The sequence below is a fragment of the Capricornis sumatraensis genome, chromosome 11 (genome assembly GCF_032405125.1).
Source record: "Capricornis sumatraensis isolate serow.1 chromosome 11, serow.2, whole genome shotgun sequence".
Taxonomy (NCBI): domain Eukaryota; kingdom Metazoa; phylum Chordata; class Mammalia; order Artiodactyla; family Bovidae; genus Capricornis; species Capricornis sumatraensis.
This window is the reverse complement of record NC_091079.1, coordinates 58,330,222-58,345,426: the sequence shown is the minus strand read 5'-3', so window position 1 is coordinate 58,345,426 and position 15,205 is coordinate 58,330,222. Positions and strand designations below refer to the sequence as shown.

The 15,205-nt window shown below is 33.7% G+C and overlaps 1 non-coding gene across 1 annotated transcript; it reads right to left on the bottom strand.

The window, feature by feature from the left end:
- Positions 1-14,910: 14,910 nt before the first annotated feature.
- On the bottom strand, positions 14,911-14,982 carry TRNAC-GCA (transfer RNA cysteine (anticodon GCA)). Its single transcript has one exon. It is a non-coding gene; the product is annotated as a tRNA-Cys (tRNA).
- Between the last annotated feature and the right edge of the window lie 223 nt (positions 14,983-15,205).

Sequence of the window (15,205 nt, the reverse complement as noted above, 5' to 3'; positions counted from 1 at the left end):
TCCCCTCGTAGGGCACATACAGCAAATAGACTCTAAAAATTAGCAGTTAAGATCGATAGAATGTTCACTATTTTTCTGGTTTCAGTTCAGTTCAGTTCAGTCGCTCAGTCATGTCTGACTCTTTGCAACCCCATGAACCGCAGCACACCAGGCTTCCCCGTTCATCACCAACTCCCGGTGTCCACCCAACCCATATCCATCGAGTCGGTGATGCCATCCAACCATCTCATCCTCTGTCATCCCCTTCTCCTCCTGCCCTCAATCTTGCCCAGCATCAGGGTCTTTTCAGATGAGTCAGTTCTTCGCATTGGGTGACCAAAGTATTGGAGTTTCAGCTTCAACATCAGTCCTTCCAATGAATACCCAGGACTGATCTCCTTTAGGATAGACTGGTTGGATCTCCTTGCAGTCCAGGGAACTCTTTAGAGTCTTCTCCAACACCACAGTTCAAAAGCATCAATTCTTCAGCACTCAGCTTTCTTTATAGTCCAATTCTCACATCCATACATGGCCACTGGAAAAACCATAGCCTTGACTAGATGGACCTTTGTTGGCAAAGTAATGTCTCTGCTTTTTAATACACTGTCTAGGTTGGTCATAACTTTCCTTCCAAGGAGTGAGTGTCTTTTAATTTCATGGCTGCAGTCACCATCTGCAGTAATTTTGGAGCCCAGAAAAATAAAGTCAGCCACTGTTTCCCCAGTAGACTGTCTTATTTCCATTGTCATGCTATTCTCTCAACAGTCATATAAAATACATGATATTGTTATTCAATAGATGAGTAACAGAGGCTTAGAAAGGTTAAACAAGTTTTTTTAAGGTTAAAGAGCTATTAAGTAAAGATCTTGAGTATTGAATAAAGTGTTTGACTCCCAAGGCACTGCTCTGTATCACTAAAACAAGGATATTGGAAATTAGGTCTGTTCTGGTAATTCTATGTTTGCTCTTGGGAGATTTGTCAACATGTATGAGCAATTCAGACAGCTAATAAACAAAAAATTTTCCTATCCTTGGGGAACTCTGGCCTCCTTGACAATAAAAAATTGCTAGGATAAAACCTTTTGTGACTGGAGAATAGTTCTCTGATTTAGCTGCTCCATAAGTTTGGATTTCCAGGACATTGGGTAATCTTAAAGTGAGACACTTAGGCACTTGAGTTGGAATTACCTGGATTATCTAGGCAAAATGTGTTTTGAGCTCTTGGAGACTTAATTACTAGGGCAATTGCACAACCCTCCACTTCAGTGTGGCTCTTTGGTCGCAGTGACCAAGTAATTGAGGTGGTTTTGTCAAATTGCGGTTTCTCAATTTTACTGTTACTCATTTTAGATTGAAGTTCCCCTTTGCTGTCCTTTATTTTCTAAGATGATAACATTGATAAGGGTTACAGTCAGTATGTCTAAGTATTGCTTTAAACACCAATGAACACCTAATCATTTTTTCTTCTCCATGAATACACGAGAAATAATGTTAATAAAATAAAAACAATAAAAATTTTCTTTATAATAGACACGTCTAGTGGAAAAAACAAAGACTATTAAGACAAGTGCATATAGAATGTCTAATCATGAGATAAAGTACTGAACATTTTTAAGAAACAATGAAATATTCACACACATATATACTAGTATAATTATAAACTCAAGCATATGTTATTCTTTAAGGTTTTTGTACTGACATTATAATGGCCATTAAACAGAGTAGGAGAACAAAATGCATCAGAAAAAGACATGCTGAAAACCTAAGTAATCAAGAAGAAGCTTAGAAAGTGTATGACTAGTTAACAAATAAGTTAATGTACGAGTAAAATTATCAGTATATTTGGTCCCTTTCTCCTCTTATTCATGACTTGGGCAGTTCTCCTCAAACAACATCTTTGATATCACATAAGTTTTCAAATGTCAGTGAAAGCACTACTTGGTTTGTGTCACCTACTGTGACTAAATTTGAAAGAAACTATGCTCAGTCTGAGAAAGAGACCTTAGCTGCAGTGACTAGAGTAATGAAATTGCCCAAATAAATTCTTGGAAGAGAAATTACCTTGACAACTGCCCATAAGCTCTTATTTGAAATCTTAAAACCTTAGATTGGGTAGCATCTGGAGGAGCTGCCAGAGTGCTGTGATGAACTTTAATACTGTCATGCATTCAATATAAATATTTTCTGGATTACCCTAATGCAGATGTCTTTCCAAGGTTGCCCTGAGAAATGTCACTGAGTCTACTCTAAAACACTTTTGAAACCCTTTTTCTTTAAATATTATAAACAGTATGATATAGTATATTTCTAAGGAAATAAGATGTAAATAATTCTTACTATAAATGTGATTAGAGCTCTATTACTTACTTTGATATAAAAAAGGACAATCATTTATAACATACAACTATGATGACTTACTAATGGTTTCAAAATTATTAACTACCAACTTTGTGCTAATTGCTGGGTTGAATTCTCCTTGAGATTAAAATATAATAATTTAAAAATAGTTTGCCATGCATGTCTTAAAATCTAATTTCTCTATTCTCTTTATTTTGTGTAATTATGTGTGAAAATATGTGTTCTGGTCAGAAGTCCTAGGCTGGATTCCTGGTACCACTTTTTGACTTGGACAAGTAAGTACCACTCAGAATTTCCTCATTTGTAAAGCAAATACATCTAAATTAAATTTAATGAATGAATAGGAAAATAAAAATTGGGTTTTTTTTCTGTTACATTGGAAAATATAATTATCTGTAGGTCAATATTCCTGAGTGTGAACCAAGACTTCACCAAAATATGTTTTCTTTTTCTAATTTAGTTTCTCTTTATGAATTAGAAATAAAAGGCTGTAAAAGTTTACCAGTGTTATCAATTGGTATAAGGATTGCTGTTACGTATTTACCCCAGAAAGAAGAAACAAAATTCTATTCCACTATGAGTGCATCTAGGATTGAAGGATCAATTGATTGAAGGATCACTGATTGAAGGATCAGTGACAGAGGAAAATATTCTGTCATGTTTTTTAACATTAAACATGCTGACAAATTCTGCTTCTTGGCTTGATTTGTTTTCCAGTCATTCTTTATTTTAAAATTATTCAGTTATTACAGTTGAAATTATTGCTATTGATATGCCTTTAGAGTAGAATTTGGTTTTTGAGTAGGAAATAAAGGAGTTTAAAAATCTCAAAGATCTGAAGTGAAAGACAAAATCAAACTGAAAGGGTTTCATTTATTTGAGACATTAGTAATGTTTCATGTTGCTGAAAGCTGACTTTATGTTTCGGAATAAAGCTGACTTTATGTTTCAGAATAAGCAGCCACCTCATCACTAAGGAGAAAAGGCTTCTACACAGACTTCTGGCTGGTTTGCATAATATGAACTGCAATCCTCTTCCTGCTGGTCTTTTTCCCAGTTCCCCCAGTTCTCTGCAGAGTTATGAACTTGACCCATGGTCATTACTTGAAGCAAGGTAGTTTGAATGTGTCCACTTCACACCTAAGTGCATCTTCCTCCTCCACTTATCTTTTTTTTTTTTTTTTTTAGCTCTTCTCCAATCTTTCCTCCAGTGTTTATGGTTCAGAATTCTGATGAGATAATCTATGGTGCACTTGCTGAAATAAAAATCATCATACCTCACTGAAAATTCTTTGAATATCAGTAATCAAGTTTATCACTTTGTTAAAGGGATATTAAAATGAGCAAGAATCATTTGGAAATGGTGCTTATATCAGTAATAGAGAAATTAATCTTTCATTCTTCCTCTAGATTGTTACTCTTAAAAGATAAGCTAAAAACCTTATACTTTTTTCTGTGGCACATAGTTGTCTAAAGATTTTTTGAAAGAAAAAATATTCCCTAAGAAAACCTTTCCTAAAAAAGATGCAGACAGATTTGGGCTTGTTTCAAATAGGCTAAATATTTATTCTTATTTAAAATATTTCCAAAGACTGTTCTCTCCCTGAGTATAGTATTCTTAATTTTATAAGCATTGAGTAAGTAAATCATGTAATCAAGTAATCACAAATTACATATTAAATAGATAGACTAAATGCTTAGTTGAACTTAAATATTTTCCTTTTATACACATTTGTGAAATTAGTTAAAATTCTTATGACTGCCACTGTGATACCAGAGAAAAGAATACATGTCATTGTAAATAAGGCTGCATTATTTAACTATAAAGCCTTTATTCTTAAAGGTTTTAATTATAGCTGGCCACATCAGATTATTAATCACAAGCAATAATCATTTTAAGTATTTGTGTATATTAAATACATATTTTCAGTTGGTTAATGATTACACTTAACCTACCAAATCTGCTTTCAGAATACAATTATTTGGCAATTCAGCAAGAGGTTCTAGACATAAATTCAGTCACCTAAACCATCAACCCCTATACATCTTATATGGTCCATTGGAAGATGGTTAAAAAATAAAATGATGTCAAGAAGGGTATGACATAGTGAACTCATGACTTAAATCACTTTGGCTCTCTTGTGTCTATGTGATAGGAATTGAACTTGATGAAGCTGTCTACTGAAGAATGGCTGAGTAGGTTCAGCAAATTTAGTATAATGTAAATATAATAAATGCAATTTCATAAAATAATTATAGTTTATTTATTAATAGAAAAAACATGTCTCAAATGCAGAATTTTAGTAAAATTAGGTGTACAGACCTATTTAAATATTATTTAATATGTAGAGTATTATAATTATAGATGTCTGTGCAGCATGCAAATATCTTCTGATATAGATAAAATAATCTCAGGCTCAATATCAAAATCTAATTTAATTTCCCATTGTCTAATTTGAAGCTTACTTTTACTAATAGCTACATTTAAATTACTGGATATCATAGCTGTTTAAAGATAGAAATAAGATAAAAGATGTAAAACTATATCTATCTATAGAGCTCATACATCGCACAGTTGTGTTACTTTGATGATGAGCTGTATTCAAAATAGCAATTCAAAAATCTATGTTCTTATAAAAAATATTTTTTGGTATAATGATGTTATACTTAAGCCAAAACCTTATTTCAAAAATAATACTAAGGTTTTAATATATATTCCTAAACTGCCTATTTATATTTTATAGATGGAATTTTAAAAGTATTAGAATGTTTAACAAGGTAATTTGGAATCCAGTGAAAATATATTGCATATCTAATGTAAAATTAGAGATTGAGAAACAGGAGGTGTCTAGTCTACTTCATTTCCCTCATCTTTGTGTTTTTAATTGCTCATTTTCTCAGTGAATTGTTTTAGCAGGAAACTTCAAAGATTGAGCTGACATCTTTAAAGTATCATCTGGGAAAGTAAATCTGAATAGCCTTTCCACAAAGCCCTGAATATAGGATCTCACAAGACTCAAAAAGAAAATGACCCGGCCTCTGCTCTTTGCACAATAAGGGTCAGGCTCAGTTTTGCATTTATACTATAGTTACCTTTGTAACTCTTCTATTTGCTATGGCACATTAATTATTATAATAAGTTCAGTGATGGTGAGCTTGCAATGTAGAATCTAAGTAAAACATTTTAACATCTGTCAATGAGAACTGCACTTCTGGTGAAAATCTGTACTCTTAGTAAAAAAGTTGCTTTTTTACTACATGCCAGCCCATTTTTCTTATTAAGAATGAGCTTTTAAGTAGACAGAGAGAAAATCATTTAAAATAGACCGGGAAACAGAATTGGCACTTCCTAACGTCAAAGTAAAAGAATGAGTCCTTGGTCCAATATTCATTTCTTGAATAAATTTCATTGCAGGCTGTCTTGACATAAGCATCCACATTCCACTGACCTTTATTTTGTAGTCTAGAGAGACTGGGACCACACAGAATCGGTGCCGTTATAGCTAACTGTACTTAAACTTTGTGTCTGATCAACTTAAGTGTATTGGATTTGAAAACAGTTAGTCAATTGTTTCTAGTCCCTAGGTGGTGGTTTATGGTAATGTTTGCATCAATACTAACAAAAGCCATACCACAGTACAAAGTACATCAAGGAAATGAAAGACAGGGCTGCCTGTTGTCACTTCTGTCTACAATAAAGGCAGGATTCAGAGCTGGGGCAGAGATCGTTAGAGAAACACAAAAATGAATGAACCACAGAAATCATAGGGCTGATGTTTCACATCAAAGGTTTGGGGACTGGCTAATGGGCAAGGTTGCACGCAGGCCACAAGACATGTACCCTGGACTCATTTGGCCATACAGAAAGGTCACCAAAAAGAAGGGCAGAGGCTTATAAGAGAGTATGAAGCAGTTTTCCGGAGAAACTATATAAAGAAAAAGAAGAAAAAAACCCCAGGATTAACAGCGCTGTGTTTACATTCACTTCAAATAGTATTTTGGGTGAACAGATCTATTAATATTTTTATTTTACACAGCAAAAATCTTAATATGGAGAAATAGAATATGATACTTATATTTGCTAGAGTATTTACTCTTTACATCAGACAAATACAATGCATAAAGTGTCAGTTCACTGAAATTTAAATATTTTGAGCTTTCCTGCATTTAAATAAAATGGTCCAGAATATTTTCTTAATTTCCAAAAACCACATGCCTAGAGAACAGCTGGTGTATATGTAAGCAGATGTGTATAAATAGAACAATAACGATAACACAATTGATTTTGGTATTTTTCTCGCTTTGTCTGAATCAGCTTATCATGTATAATTTTAAAGCACAATTAAAAGAACTAAATGCTACAATAATATGACATAGTCAAACAATGGCATCTATTAATGTAAGAATGTAGTTATCCTTTATTTGAAGCCTACCCTTCAGTTACCTGCTGTGCGGCTAGATGCTAGAATGTCAAAGAAAAATAAGTGAAAGCATATCTCATCATGGGGTAAATTGCCTGTTGAAAAGAAATGTACTTAGTTTCTCATTTGAATGCTGCTTTCAGTTTAAAAAAAAAATTGGAGGGATTGTTATCAAGGTAAGCACTAATCTTTCCTGACCCAAAGGAGAGAGAAGGGAGAGAGAGAGAAACAGAGGAAGAAAGAGAGAAAGAAAAAAGAAACGTTCATTTGAACAAAAACAGCAATCCAGAAAAAAAAAAAAAGAGGCCAGTGTTGTTCATTGTGATTTAGGGCAATTTTTTTAAGTTTTCAGTATCAATTATGACAATGTAAAACCCACTTCAAATTGAAAAGATGTACAAAATCACTGATTTCTGTTGTGAAAAGAAAAATATCTATTGTAAAGCTGTATGTGAATCTTATAATACTAATTAATCACATATAGCCAATAGTCATTTGTAATATGTGAGAAATATGCCAAACTGTACCCTATTATTTAAATGACACACATTAGTCATACTTCAAATGGGTAGACATCCCCTTGAGTCCCGCAGATAAGGATTTAGTGTATAAAGACATGTATTTACACAGGTAAAGCAGTTCCACAAAGCCATTTGCATTGAAGCAATTATCTAGCACTTTGTAAATAATATTGGATCATTTCACTTGGAATTCATTTGCTCCTTCTTTTTCTTAGTATTCATGAAATGGAACATATTCTAAAGTAAAGAAATGATAATTTCTATAAATTAAAACTCAAAAGCTACACTTAAAATTCAATATAAATATTAAACTTAATATGAATGGATTAATAAGTTACCACAGAAGGAATAAATTTTTAAGTAATATCAATTCTTAAATAATTATCAAGTTCCTTTCCCTTGCTTTATATGCTAAAAAGCATTAATTCCCTTGAGAGGTCTGGGACTCATGTACTCAACAATTTTCTCATTGATTCACAGATAAGATTTTGTTTATAATTTACTAATTTTCAACTTACCTTCAAATAATATATTCTTAAAAGCTCACAAATTTGGCACTGTGGGCGCAGAAACATTCTCCTCTTTTAAGAAGAACACTCTACTGTTGTTTAGAGATAAACATAGCAGTATTAATTTTTACATAGGATAGTTTTTATACTATGTTCACAAGTTCTGTTGTATTATATTTTTATGATATTCCATTGTTGTTATTTAAAATAGTTCTACAAGGAGAAAAAGCACTTTCCTGAAACAAATTGTTAATGTCTGATTACAGTAATGAGATATAATTTGAAGCTACCATATAAAGTTTCTTTAGACAAAAAAATTGTTCAAAAAATATGTACAAAAAATAGACAAACAAAATCCAATATATTTAAAATAACAGAAAGCATTTGGCTAGATATTTTAAAAATCCAAGGACGTTTGAACGTTAGCTGTCATTATGGTCCAGTTCACTGTTTATTTCTTTGGTATGCATCTCCTGACCTGTATATAAAATTCATAGTTTCAAAAGTGACATGTGCAAGCCTTGGACAACTGGGGAAAAGGCATATTTCCTGACCTTGTAACCATAGCAACCACTTGCTGATTGGTAGCAGGCAGGCTTTCCATCCTTTACCACTGAAGGCAAGTATGTGAGGTTGTTGGCTTTGTTTGTGACTCTGGCTTTATTTATATGCAAACAGGAATACCAGAGTTGAAATCACAGTTTTCTGTTAAGCATTCTATCATAGAATTGGAAAAAAAAAAAAGCATCTTAATTTCATAGCTTTATAATAATGTTATAATTACAATGAAAGCAGAATACATTTTCTACGGAAGCTGTGTGTAGAAGCTGAACTTAGGATCTTGTTCTTCTATCTGGCTTTGCACCATCAATCTTCTACTCCAAAGCAGAAAAAAATATGTATATAGAGTAATATGTAACTTGTAAACTATTTCCATAAATTAATATAATGTTTTATTTGGTAAGATTTACATGTGAATAAAAAGAAAAAACTCCTTTAAATTATGCTAATGATAAAGAATCTATTTCCATAAACTACCTTACGTGGTAATTAGGCAAGCATTTGTGTATTTTTTGCATCCCTATGAGGCTAAGTCATTTAGAACTCACTTCTGGAATGACCTAACACAAACTTCTTTGGCTGTCTTTGCTTTATATGCAGGATATTTGTCTTTGGAGAGTAGAGATCTTCCTATTCATTTTCTTTTCCCCAATCTATTCCACTGTCTTCTCATAACCAGCTTCAGGCCCTCCTGTGATATAAATGAAAAATGGAATTTTGTAAAATTCACTTTGGTGAATAATCTCTTCATGGGATTCAGGGGGATGAACCAGACACACACTGAATCCACACTAACCCGCCAATTGGACCTCTTCTCCACGTCAAAGTTATGTGTCATGATAGAGAAGTCATATGAAAATTCGCCTTAGAAAATCCTTGCTTGAGGACAGGATAATGAAAGGATACTAAGTGAGATTGAACATTATATTAAAATATAACATTTAGTACATATGTGACATAAATATCAAGTGCTCTAATTTTTATATAAATAAGTTTATATTTGTTAATGAGGTTTGTTAGAAACCATTCAATGAAATAAATTCTGTAATTTATAAAGCTAACATTTTCCTGAATGATCTGTTAATTAACATGGGTTCACTCACATAGATTTTTACTAAAATGTTCTGTGTTTGTTTCTGATGTGAGCATATTCTCACAGATGCGTACAAGTCTGAATCATATTATGCAATAAAATATTTATGATAAAATTACATATTTCAGATAAAATAATAAGTGGAATATATTACCAACAAAGTAAACACTATATTACCAACAAAGTACACACATAAATGATTTTTACTTATAAGCCTGGCTTGAAGTGTGAAATTTACTTTATTTGCCATAATATTAAAATAAGCTTAAACAAAAATTCAAAATAAAATTAATTTTTAAAAACCATTACACTAGTGGTTTTATCAAAGTAGTAAATAAATACTGACTTTGAGCCTAAAAAATGCTCTGTAACTTACATAATACATATTAAAATAAGATTTAAGTATTCACTATACATTTTCACAGTCTCTCTGGGACCTACTTAACAATTCTTCTATATAAAACTGTCACTGTTACTTGTTTTTTTTTTTTTTTCCTTATTGAAAGGTCATTTTCTGATTTATTTGTATTTTTAAAATGTTCTTCATAAGGACAGAATGATCTTTGTGTTTAATAAGACAGAGCTTAGATTACTATTAATAATTTTATAACAAAACTCTAGTTTTTTTCAAAACCTTTAACAGATGTACATGTTTTAAAAGTACTAATACTTTATTTTCATTTTATTTCTATATGGTGTAAAATAAAACAATATGGTTGCCTTAACATAAACATTAAAAACATGGAGTTTTGTACTAGCTCTTGGCTAAGACTAGGAAAGGATTTTTTTAATTTTTGTACATAATGGTGGTATTCAGACCTAATTTGATTTTAGCATATTCCTGTAAAGTTCTTTCCCTGCCCTGATGTACTATATAAAACATTTCTTAACTCATTAATGTCAAATATAAATTAGTCTTATATTGGATTTTTAACAGTCTAGCCTCCACAGGCAACATAAAAACTAGACTATTGTCAGAAATGGTGTTAGACTGCATGCAAATTTAAACTAGATATCATTTATCATCAAAGAAAACACAAGATGTATTAAACTTTCGGTATCCGCACCACAGTCTCCAGTACCACAAATTATTTTGGTTCATCTATACTTTCAAAATATCAACAGTTTTTGTTGAACACACACAGAGCAATTTCAACAATCGTATTTTAATGTGCTTTCTGGATTTACCAAATCGGAGTATGACTAATGGTCAATGTTCGAATGTCTAGGATACATTTTTTCATACATATCCTCTGAATATCTGAACAGGAACGTTGTATTGTATTAATATCATAATTCAAAGGGAAATTTATTAACCCTCCAGTATTCCCATCACTGCTAAAAGTTGCAAATTCTAGGTGGCAGAACCTAGACAGTAATATCAAATTTTAATAACAATTCTTCTTCTTCAGTCAGGGCTATTCTGGAGAAAAGCATAAATTGCTGTGACTGACCGTTGGTTGTTAGGGAAGCAATCTGACTTCTCCACACCCTGATTTCAGTGTATCTGCTCTGTCCCTCAGCTGTATTAATGATAGCATGAAAGGTCACATGATAAACGAGTGACAAAAATATCAAAACATATTAGCCTGTAGCTTTGTTATCAGTGTATGACAGAGATGACAGAAAATTGTATTTTTCTCCTGAATAATTTTGCGTTACATTTTGCTGGCTAGGCAGAGTGAATTAGGGAGAAATTCCTGCCTCTGACTGTTTGTCTCCTTTTCTGACATACTTGAAGTAATAATATACATTAATAATAGGGAATGTGCTCAGAGAAGGGATAAAAACCTTAAGATCCGACAGTCTCCATTCCATAACCTGCTTTCTTGTTTTTTCCTAGCAAAAACAAATTTTCTTTAAAATATGCATAGAATCGAGCATTAATAATATTAGTGCTAATAATCAACAGTTAAACACAGACCCAGCAAGTGAACAGGACGATTTAAAAAAAAAAAAAAAAAAAGCTTAAAAGCAACCTGAAGGCTTCATGACATTATTATTTCAAATGGTACCATTTTATATTTAGAGGGAGGCATGTCCGCTAATTAAATAAAGGCAATCTCAATAATGTCTGATCTATCTTGTTGGGATGTGGACCCAGTAATTACAAATTAGAAGCAGAATTTATACCTGCTGGTTTACAGACTGTCAGGGATTGTAAACCCTGGGGAGATGAGGTTTGCAATCTTTGAGAAGAGATTACAGAAATTGGCAAGGGCTTAATGTCCTGCAGAGCTAGGGTGTAGTCTCCAGGGGTAGGTTAAGTCCTGTCTTGTCTGAGTTACCCTTTCTTGGGTGAATGACAACATCACCATTTTAGTCCTATGCTTCTCTTAAAAGACATCTGCACTGAACTAGTCACAAATTCTGGAATATTAATATAATTAGCTTTGGGGAGAATTTGGGAAAGCAGTTCAAAGCATACAATTATGAAATACTTACATGGGTATGTTTAAATTTAAATTTTAAACTTCAGACTTACAGAGATGAGGTATTTTGATATTATAATTTCAGAATATATTTGAAGGAAAAGTTTTCTTGGATTAGTAAATATAACCAGGCTCTGAATAAAATGTGGGTGATACAAGAGTGAATAAGACCAAGCACTTGACCTCAAAGAGCTTAAAATCTAGTGAGGGAGATAAACTAAATTGTTATTATAATGTAATGATAAATTATATGTTGTGTGAGAGAGGATATATATGTACAATAGAAAGCTTACCTGCCTAGTTCTATCTCACAGCTTCAGAGGAAACAGATTTAAGGACACAGCATTCAATATTCAGAGCCCAGTGATCCCCTCATATTTCAGGGAAAATGAATTTTCTCTTAACTATATCCATTTTTAATATGACAGATTCATATTCAATTCCACTGGAAATGAATTATTGTATAAAATGACCTAGAAAATTTCTTCAAAATAATTTTGACCTTTTGAAAACAAAATAACAACAAAAATGGGAAATGCTGCAATGATACCCCAAAATGACTTAAGCTTTGGAATTCATATATCCATATAGCACTTGCTGTGTTCTAAATAGAAGCACTTGTTAAAACTGAAGAAACACAGGAATAGAATGCTCAGCCTTGAGGAAACAGAATCTAAAAGAGTTCACGGTTAGGCAACCAGATACTATTTTATGAGTCCCCTATGATTTTTCAATGAACTAGGCTAACATAGAAGAATTCTATCACAATAAGACAGGTTTGAAAGAGGTGAGATGTCACCGGATATCAAAGGAAGAGGTAGTCATCAGAAAGCATAAGGCAAAGGGTGAGGGTCTGGGCACAAAGCTATCCTACAATAATGCGGGTATGGAAATACTTATCACATTGGGGAAAATGACATTTAATTCTATTTGCAGATCTGGAACACAGGTGAAAATTAAAATAGATGAGACTAGAATAGTAGTTTATCATTTTCTATGGGACTTCCCAGGTGATGCCAGTGGTAAGGAACCCAGCAGTCAATTCAGAAGATATAAGAGACAAGGGTTCTATCCCTGGGTTGGGAAGATCCCCTGAAGATGGAAATGGCAATTTGCTCCAGTATCAACAGTGAAAGTGAAAGGGAAGTAGCTCAGTGATGTTCAACTCTTTGCCACCCCATAGACTATAGCTTAATAGGCTCCTCTGTCCATGGGGTTTTTCCAGGCAAGAATACTGGAGTGGGTTGCCATTTCCTTCTCTAGGAGATCTTCCCAACCCAGGGACTAAACCCAGGTCTCCTGCATTGCGGACAGATACTTTACCGTCTGAGCCATAGCCTACCCTCAAACACCCTTGTGATCAATCGTTTCTTTTGATTTTATTGGGTTAGCCAAAAAGGTCTTTCTGGTTTTTCCATAACATCTTATGGAATAATCCAAACAAACATTTTGACCAACTAAACAACTACTAACAACTGTACTTTTTGTGTCTTTTTTTTTTTTTTTTTTTTTTTCGTCTCATTGCATTGGTTAAAACTTGCAGATGCTCCAGTATTCTTGGCTGGGAAATCCCATGGATAGAGGAGCCTGGTGGGCTACAGTCCATGGGGTTTTAAAGAGTTGGAAACAACTGAGCACCTGAGCATGCATACTATGGTTTATGCTATAAACAACAAGAAAACCACTAATGGTGTCTTTAACTATTAAGAAAAAAGTTTATTATTTGCTTAATCTGCCATCCAGTTAGTTCAGGGGTTTTCTAATGTCATCAAGAATCTAAGCACTTTCCACCCCTCCCGTCCAACATGGAAGTGTTGATTTTCTTCTTTGGGTTTGTCACCTTGTGGTCAAACAGTGACCACTACAGCTTCAGACATTGCATTCTTATGATGACCAGAGCAGAAAGGTCAGTAAGGGAGTGAAAGTGGATTTCTTTCTACACCTTTCTCTCTCTCTTCATCATGGAGAAGGTTTCTGTCCCGATGACTATAATGGTTTTTTGTCCAAAACTGGATCACATTATCACTTCCATCTGCAGTGGGAAAAGGAAAAAAGTATCTGCCTCTTTCATAGGATGAAGAGGCAAGAGATAAAAGAGTTAGTTAGGGGTGGCTAGTAGGATGGAAAAAACCCTTATCTGCCCCCTTGGGCCTGCTTCTGAAGGTTCATGTGTACCATGAGAATAGAATCCACTGAGGCTGTGAGATTCAGTAAACAGAGGACAATCTTAAAGAGATTTTTGAGTTAAATTCTCACTGTATTAGGCATTAGCATAAAAGTGATATATGTAAACTATGTTGTGCTATACGTTAACTAGATGGCTAGTGTGTTTCTTATTTGTTTAATTCTGTAGACAATGGGGAGTCACTGAAGCTTGTTAAGCAAGTTAAAATGATCAATGGCTCAGAGAAGAGAGATTAAAGACTAGATGTTATTGTAATAATTTCAGAGATGCAGAGAGCCTGGTCAGAGATTGTAGTGATGATGACAGAAACAAAAGAAAGCAATATTTACAAAGAAACAAAAATCAACAAAATGCACTGATTGATTTATTGATTTAGTTTTTATTATGGAGTTAAGATGGGGGACATGCCAAGAATAAGACTATTACTTAGGGTATATGGGGTCATCAATCAAGATGGACAGTGGAGGTTTTGGTGGGGGAATTATGGCAAATTCACTTAATGGATATACGCAGAGTTTGAGATATCAACCTTTCCGTTAAAGGAGTTTATCTAATTGAAATTTGTAGCTCTTGTGAGCGCAATAGGACTGAACTAGAAGACCTTTGGAATTTGTTGGCATATACAAAGTCATGAAAGCCATATGAATCTATGAGAAATTTTATGAAGCAGAGTAAATTGAGGACATCTTACATATGGCTTTTGAAGGATACATGAATCACCTATATGAAGTCGCTCAGTCATGTCCAACTCTTTGCAACCCCATGGACTGCAGCCCATCAGGGTCCTTCCTCCATGGGATTCTCCAGGCAAGAGTACTGGAGTGGGTTGCCATTTCCTTTTCCAGGGGATCTTCCCTAACCAGGGATCGAACCAGGGTCTCATGCATTGCAGGCAGACACTTTAACCTCTGAGCCACCAGGGAATCATCTATAACCACACCTAAAATTTGGTATGTACTTATTTTTCTCTAGGGAAAAGGACCATAGCTCATTGGAATTTCAAAGATGTCAGTGAACAAAATAAGTTTGAGAAACACAGAGGATAAGAGAAAAGAAAGGAGGATAGGAATGGCAACTGGCAGTATGTAAAGCATAGACACAGAAAGATGAGTATAGAAAGGAGGACTATAGAAAACGTGGAAACAG